Genomic DNA, 7,110 nt, shown 5'->3' on the forward strand with positions numbered 1-7,110 from the left:
CAAGCAGTTTTTAAATTATATATGAAACCTTTATACATATATATTATACGAGTAAGTATTATATAGTATAGTAAGATTATAGTAGAATAAATATATATATATATATATATATATATATATATATTATACGAGTGAGTTAACACTCACTGTTGATGTATATTCAGTTGACATTAGATAGTAAGTTAAACAAAAAAGTCATGTTTTTAAAACATAAGTTAAACATATGTTTTAAAAACATGACTTTTTTCATGACGTTGATTCACATTTTGTGTGATCTTATTCAAATTCTAGCTTCGCTTTATGTCGAAATATTTAAATATATTAAAAAAGATAATCCAGTGGCGATACAAGCTCAGTGCTGCTACTGAATGTGTTAGGACCAGATTCTGTTCTGTTCTTCTATAATTTCGGTCTGACACATGAATGTGACAAAAGTTGTTTGCTTGCAACTCAGTAGCACGTGCTTAATACAAACAACATGAAAAATCCATTGGCCGTGATTCGAACACGGGATCCCCGGGATGAGTTTCGCATGATTAAGTCACAAGGACAACACTACTCCTAACGTATTTATGAAAAGTTAATTATACACAAAATGTCTGTGTCATCTCAGTAACCCGTAATGATATGTCTTGAGGGCCTATGTTTAAAGATTGCAGTTTTCTCAGCACCCAGACGGTTAATATAATGAAGGATAAAAATACATAATACACGTAAATCCAATACGAGTTTTGACATAGGAGATAAGTCATTGCTACTCTCTCTGAATCCCCCCCAAAATCATGGACTTGTACAATATTATAATGGGTAAGATTTAGAAACGAGAATAAGAGCGCTAAGTGTGACTCCCATCCGTCAAAAATTGGATTTTGACATACGGAGGCTAATTCTTAAGTCTCATTTCTGAGTACTCTATGAGCAGTGAATCCGATTACGATGAAGTGAGTTAACCGATTATTCCAGATTGTTTAAAATTCATTTATTATGAGGTCAAAATCTCAATTGTTAAAACTGACACAGAAAGGTAGCCCCATAAATTTTGGAAATAATCGAAACTCATAAATCATAACTTATCTTGGCTTTTAAAATATCCAACAGTACTACACATATATAATAAAAAATATTATCTGAACGAAGTATAACACCGTGGTTAAGAAATACGTACTTTTAAAAGTTCAGGGAAATTGTGAAACATGTTGACATTGAAAAAGATATTAATTTTTTTTCTCGATCTGCATGGTAATCAGTCATATTTATCGTTTAAAATATTATTTTAATCAACGACTAACATTAATATTCCACATATTTTGAAACTGAAACATTATGAAAAATGTGTATTTCAATTAATACAATTTTAAACAAGGCAATACTATACTTAATGGAACGCCAGTATCGTTATAGAACAGGTATAGGTAGCTTAATGTTGATAATATATTCTACTAGTGACCCGCCCCAGCTTCGCACGGGTGCAATGCTGATGAAAAGGTTTTTATTATATATTGTTAAAAAAAACCGGATCAAAATCCGTTGCGTAGTTTCAAAGATTTAAGCATACAAAGGGACATAGGGACAGAGAAAGCGACTTTGTTTTATACTATGTAGTGATGAATCCAATCGACAGGTACTCTGATAATGGCACGAAAGCGTCACCGCCCTCCACGCTATCAGTTGTTTTTTTCGGAGTGAAATTAATTGATGTTCAGGAAACACACAAAAAAACACTTAGACTGTTAGAATATTTGTTTTTATTTTGATAAGTGTAATTTCTTTTGAAGCTTAAATTCATGTAAATAAAAAAGTTTCTCTTTTTTCCAACAGCTTTAATTAATAAAATAGGACAAATGTTATTATATCATTGACCAGTGTCACGATACCATTTCATCAACTTTCTCATAATTCAAATAGTCTATTATAGGTAAATGCCTAAAGAGTAAAAATATTCTTTGCGTCATCTCGGTTCTTGTGAATCGTAAATCAAGACATGAGAACACTTCATGTTCCTCTATATTCTATATTTGGGCGTCGGTGTGCGTGAAGACGTCAAGCGAGGAAGTAGTATTTAAGAGATCTTGACCTAAGTATCAACATAAAAGCAAGTGAGATATATTAAGTCCCTGGTACGATGGCAGGGGAGTAGAGTATAATATTAAAAAAAAAACATAAAATAAAAGCAATAATTAATATACGGTAATATTTTTTTTACTTTTTTTTGTTGATAAAAAAGCTAGCAAACGATTGGCACACTGTTACATCGCTAAAAAAAGAAAATCACTAAATACAATTTTAAATGTGAGAAACACTTATAGGCAAACATGACATACACGAAGATATCTAACAGTAAACAAAACAAAACAACAATTTGACAAAACAAAAAAAAACACTACTAAAAAAATAAACTTAAGAAACTAAACAAAAATCAATTTCAATGTGTGAGGTGAGCAACTATGGATATCCAGACCAAGCTAGTTTATCAAAATGCTTAATTTGGATATCGGTGAGCTTTGACCAAAACGCGTTAATTATGCAAAAACACAAATCGCTAGGTCCTATTAATAGCAATAGCGATTTATCAAACATTTAGATGTTCTCAATAACCTAAGCGCTGATGAAACCTTAGGAATTTGCCTATATAAAAATTTAACATTGAAATCTGAACCGCAAACTTTACAGAAGTTATAAAATAAAATACCGACGTAGGTTTTCAATACTACGCATCTACTCAATTAGTGATTTAATAAAATATATAATATTACTAGCTGACCCGGCAAACGTTGTTTTGCCATGTCTTTATGCCAAAAAATTAAAGTTTATAATTAACAAAAAAAAAAACATAAGGGATGATTGTAGAGGGGTGAAAATTTAGGGTTGCATGTATTTTTGTATGGTGTACGAAAAATTTTGTCTAAAAAATAAATAAAAAAATTTAGGGGTGGACCACCCTTAACATTTAGGGGGATGAAAAATAGATGTAATTCGATTCTCAGACTTACCCAATACGCACACAAAATTTCATGAGAATCGGTCGAGCCGTTTCGGTTCGGTTACTAAACCCGTGACACAAGAATTTTATATATTAGATTATACCGCCATAACATCTACTAATTAGATAGATACAAGAAAAACACTATACAGTTAAAATCTTTGCGAAATTCAATTTCTCTCGGTATGCGGAATGTTAGCTTTCGGAAATATTAAAACACATAACAACACTAATGAGGTCTTAAATATAATTAAAATTGTTTTGTCTAATTAAACCTTATTTCTCGTCTATCTAACTATCATGACTATTCATGTTGGTTTCTTCAATTTTCAAGAGTTTACTAATCTCGCCGCATACAAATAATTTGAAAAGAACTATAAAAGTATGGTGTGCAATTATTTAATAAATAACTGTCTAAAATTCTAAATATTAACGTGCTTGGTAATACAAAAGGGAATTTAAACACAAGAATTATCTTAGAAGACGTGAATCTCATTTGAATATTAAGTTTCTCATGTACAAATATGATTTAGTTTTAAGAAATAAAGTTAATAATAATAAAGCCTTAAGAAATAAAGTTTTATTTACGATCATACAAAAATTTGTAACATTATTTTATTTATCTTGATGTATATTTTATATCTTAGCTCAATTGAGTAATGTCGATCGGAACCCCTTCGCAGGTAGAGCAAGCCTCAAGCTTTTTCCAACTGACACTGTCCATGGCATTCTTTCTCCATTTCATGTTACCGCTTCTAATTCTTCTATCCACCTTTCATTTTTAATGGCAGCCTCTTCTTCCTCTTGGTCCTTTCCAGAAAGTATAATGTATAATATTGCTTATTATACTACGACGAAACAGTATATTGTATCTGGTTGGGAAGCAGTCCTTGGCGTAAAATCTATGAAATATACAGAAAGGTTTAACTGCAGTTAGTCATCCTATTATTTATGTGTTGTTTGTACATATAAAACATACAATCACACACATGCATTGTTTATTCAGTGCACCTCTGCAATATAAGGTCTACAAGGATTATACTGATATAAAAAATTCTTTGTCAAAACATTTAGAATTATAGAATTACAAAGGGACGTGAAAATTGATCAACGTCTAATAAACCATAATATTAACTACCGTAACTAAAAACGCTTGCTAGAACGACTTAGCTTTACAAAGTTGCTTCTTCTGATGCAACACTCTGAGTAGCCCGCAAGGTTGTTTCCAAAACAAAGCTTTTTACTTGTATACAAAAAGAATTGTGGGAAGAATAGTGCCAGTTCTTCTCGTCCAATCTTGAGAGTAGTTTTCTAGTTTTTGTTTGGTATTCCCCAAATGAATAATTTGAATAATATCGACGCTAATTAACCGATTTATAAAAAAAACTAATATCAGAGATAATCATTCATTACAACATTTGCCAGTGAGTCTCATTAACACACGCATTATAACTTCCTTACCCTTAGGCGACTAAAATGGCGTAAAAGCCAATCAAACGTACAAAAATAACAGTTTCACATTAGGAAAAATATTTTTTAAATACTCATTATAAACCGCCGAAGGCCCTGGCAATTATGAAAATCATTTTTGCTTAATTAAAGGTTTCGGAGATTCGATATCAGAAATTAATGATGTGAGGTAAACAATACCGTATAGTGTTCATTCGTGCTAAGTATTGTTTCCAAATAAAATAGATAAATAAAGACTTTAGCTTGCTTTTGAAGTTATACTTCTTTTGGCGCGATGGAGAAATATGATGAGAGTGAATTTTTACGATGCACGCTCACACCGACACCTAAATTCGACATCGTAGAGTTAGGTCTAGATGGCATGAAAATCGATAACTATGTTCAAGTTGTTTATTCTAGTATTTTTGTATTTAGAACACTTGTTTCGTAACACAATTAAACAGTGTAAATAAATATTATTTTGGTGTTTTTAAATCAATTTCTTATACAGTGGTGATAGTATTTACTGAATTTTTTTTATTTAAATAAAATCTTTTCGATTTATTTTAATATTTATCGTTATTCACTACTGCATTTTAGTTTTTTTTCATACGCCAAAGAAGTATAGGTAACTCATAACGCGTGTACATAAGTGCACACACTCTTATATAAATATTAATATATATATATATATACATATATATATATAGGTATATTAAGGTATAAGTAAATATATATATTTACTTACCCCTTTTCTAATACGGAACAGACTATTACAGACATGTATGTACTTTAATTTATCAGGACTATTCCATAGGCTGCCGAACCACCTTATGTCGCAAGCTGCATAACTGTTTATTTTTGTATATACGAGTATTGGAATTTTCAAAGAACGGTGCCGGATTTTTGAAGTGGTACGCACTACCCCCTAGTGGTTCGAAAATACTTATAATGGCAGTCGGTTCAATAAACTGTTGGTGCGCGGCAAGAAGTGTTTTTCTTTTTGGCTGTAACACAGTTTGTGCAAAGAAGTTTCTTATAAAACGCTTTTAAGTAGAACGCCAGATCTCAAGGTGGAATTTTACATTTGTCCCGACGTGCGATGATGAAATTAACTCGTGTGACATTTTTTTAACAATGGTAACTTTGACAGTTCACTTATAAATTGAGGATATCGTCTATCAGTTTGCTTATTTAAAAAATAAAATAATTCTTCTGAAACGGACTAGTTTTACTAGATGTCTTGTGGATATTTTGTTTGTTTATCTGACCTTTAACGCATCATAAAACCATAGATAAAGATAGACTTTTAGAACACAATTAAAACTGAGTAATCGTTTAATACTGAGTCATACTTGAAAAGTCATTGCTTACTATATTATTAGGTACCAAGGTCATTTTTGTTAAATAAAAGTTTAATCAAGATATAAATGACACAAGTGCCAAACCGCTGGTTCGATATTAACAATTTCTAACTATTAACCACGGACATTTTTTTGAAACCGCAATTAGATTTTCACTATCCTTAATAATTTTTAGCTCAATTTAAACAAAAAAACTATCTATTGTAAGAGCATAATATATCTTTATCAAATTTATGAAACCTTGAAAAATGATTTTATGTGAAAGCTAAATTAATTACTGATGAATTTCATTTTGATGTACAATATAATATTATTTATATAATTTTTCGTTATTATTCTGAAACAAATGATTTATTCACATAAATTGCACGATTATAAGTGTAAGTGCTGCTAGTATGGCTGTATCGAATACTTCCTTATGTTTTTATTTTAAATTACTATGATGATGTTGCTATCCAACGACAGAGAGCGTAGATTTACTTTTGTCGACGCCCTCTACCGTCCATTAGCTGCAACGCAAAGAATTTGTATTTTAGACATATTGTTATTTTCGTAAATTTAATTGGTAATTGTATAACTATTAAAAATTAACCTAATAACATTTTGTATGCTAATGTCTGTTACAACTTTATAAGCGATTTCTTAAAATGTATTAACACGAAATTGAGATAACTACATTTATCTATTAAATTACCTGCTGCGCAAGTAAAATATTAATTTATAATCACGAAATACCTATTATTAACATTTATCGCTCGTATTATTGTATTTAAAAAGTTCTCAAATTGAATCAACATCGATCAACTTAATCAACAAAGACAAATCAAGTTCAACATTCACTTTCCCCAAAAAACAACAGAAATGAATAAAGCTTCACTGTTTTTAAATTAGTTTTACTTTTGATTTTCTGTTTATTCGAATCACACTTTTGATAAAGCACTTTATTGTTAAACAACCACGTATAATTATCACAAGAGCTTTTTCGCACATTCAGCTAAATTGTACAGTTCAGATGATAAACATTCCAGTTTGCATAATATCCTAACAATTACAAATTCTATGTAAAACGTATCCAGCAATTCCTGTTGCCATTGTGTTATAGCAGATACGTCCTTTTTGAAGTAACTAACAAAAATAGAGGACAGACAATTCTTATCAAACTTAAATAGCTAAAATGTTAATGTTATTTAAATATTTTCTCTATTTTGTGTTTTATTCACGAAACCTTTACCTATAATAATGATTCACTATTGTTTTGAATTCCTTTGTATGATGTTCTAAGGAGTACGATAGGCAATGTTTTGTGATCGCTCAGTT

The sequence above is a fragment of the Pieris rapae genome, chromosome 12 (assembly GCF_905147795.1).
Source record: "Pieris rapae chromosome 12, ilPieRapa1.1, whole genome shotgun sequence".
Classification (NCBI taxonomy): Eukaryota; Metazoa; Arthropoda; class Insecta; order Lepidoptera; family Pieridae; genus Pieris; species Pieris rapae.